Source organism: Poecilia reticulata, unplaced genomic scaffold (genome assembly GCF_000633615.1).
Source record: "Poecilia reticulata strain Guanapo unplaced genomic scaffold, Guppy_female_1.0+MT scaffold_247, whole genome shotgun sequence".
Lineage (NCBI taxonomy): Eukaryota > Metazoa > Chordata > Actinopteri > Cyprinodontiformes > Poeciliidae > Poecilia > Poecilia reticulata.
The window spans coordinates 56,628-58,574 of record NW_007615033.1 but is presented as its reverse complement, the minus strand read 5'-3'; the positions used below and the strand labels follow the sequence as shown (position 1 = coordinate 58,574).

At 44.6% G+C, this 1,947-nt stretch overlaps 1 protein-coding gene across 1 annotated transcript in view; it reads left to right on the top strand.

The window, feature by feature from the left end:
• Nucleotides 1-1,947, top strand: part of LOC103460464 (contactin-3-like) — a 127,191-nt gene that overhangs the window by 87,012 nt on the left and 38,232 nt on the right. The window lies entirely within an intron of this gene.

The following is a 1,947-nucleotide window of genomic DNA, read 5'->3' as shown; positions in this document are numbered from 1 at the left end:
CTCTGAGCTCGGGTCCTCTACCAGAGGCCTGGGAGCTTGAGGATTCTGCGCAATATCTCGGCTGTGCCTAGAACTGCACATTTCTGGACTGAGATGTCTGATGTTGTTCCTGGGATCTATTTTAGACACTGCTCCAGTTTGGGGGTGACTGCCCCGAGGGCCCCGATGACCACAGGCACCACTGTGGTCTTCACCTTCCAGGCCTTTTCCAGTTCCTCTCTGAGGCCCTGGTATTTCTCCAGTTTTTCGTGCTTCTTTTTCCTGATGTTGTAATCACTTGGTAGTGCTACATCCACCACAACGGCTTTCCTCTGTTSTTTATCCACCACCACAATGTCCGGTTGGTTCGCCATTACCATTTTGTCTGTCTGAATCTGGAAGTCCCACAGGATCTTAACTCGGTCATTCTCCACCACCTTCGGGGGTGTTCCCCACTTTGATTTCGGGGCTTCCAGTCCATATTCTGCACAGATGTTCCTGTACACCAGTGGTTCCCAAACTTTTTCTCCTGGGCCCCCCAGTGGTTTCCAAACATTTTATGGGCCCCGCCCCTATGGATTACAAATAGCTGTCTAATTGAACAACTTGTGCGAGGGGGTGGGGGTCGACTTTTTTGGGGGGCAAAATGAATGTACGTAGCTGAACATAGACAACATCAGTAGAATAGAGGTTACTTGTTAAGCTTAAGGTAATGTATTGATATTAACCAGTCATCTTTTAGCCCTGCGACAGACTGGCAACCTGTCCAGAGTGTACCCTGCCTCTCGCCCGAAACGTTGGCTGGAGATGGGCACCAGCAACCCTCCTGACCCCACTGAGGGAAAAAGGGTGCCAGAAAATGGATGGATGGATGGATAGTCATCTTTTAGCTAACATTATCTGCGTCCAACAACTCTGTTAGTTTGGGGGAAAATCTGTGAAAAGTTATTTCCGTTTGCTCGTTTGCTGCCATGATTCTAACACACACCTGTGTGGCTCCGCACAGCAGCAGCAGGTCTCCTTCGTTGCTGCACAGGTGTAAACCCAGCGCGAGCGTCATAGCGCTCATGTTGCGTTTAAAGGCGGCTCGGAAAAACAGGTTACCACATGTTAACAACGGATTAAACAGTTTTAACTGCTGATAAAAGTGACAGAGGAGACAGTGTTGTGCAAATCTGCTCATTAGTTCAGATGTGGGTGCATGAATAGACATTTGTGTGTGCACCCACACACACACACATTAGTGTGCCACTCTGCAGCACTTCTCAGCAGGTGAAAGAAATCTGGCCCAATCAGCAGCACCCTCACCTCAGGTAATATAAGGAATCCACCAACCACTTTTATGGTTTTGCAGCAGAGCTGAGAAAGACAAGCACAGCCTCCAAAGCAGCATTTCATGGGAAAGGACTTATAAGGACTACTGGTAAGCCACTAACTGGGCTCAATTGAATGTAATTTGATTGTAGTAGTGATGGGTAAATGAGGCGTCATGAGGCGTTTCGAATCATAGCAACACTATTGATACTGTGTTGATACTGTGTCACTCAATACTGACACCTGCTGGACATTAAAAATTCCTACAGGCAATGTAATGATTTGATGACCTAGTCTATACAATAGGATGTAAGTCTTTGTATTTTAATGAATATTATATGTTGTGTTATGTCAAATCTTCAGTTACATTTAAAATATATTTGATATACAGTCAATAAAGAATGTGAACATGTACCATGAAGTGAAAATTTAAGTGAATGTGTTTGGAATGAGGATGCATGGACAGTTTTTTTCCAACATATTTATATTAAAAAAAAGTTTTTATAACCTTTTGAAATTGAGCCTGTTATGCTCTACATACTCTACATTGAAACCAATTAACAAAACCTGTTTTCAGGGCAGCGGATGTGCGTGTACATCAATCGGGCCTTATTAATGTGATCCGCAGTCATGTCATTAAAGCGTTTCCTCCAA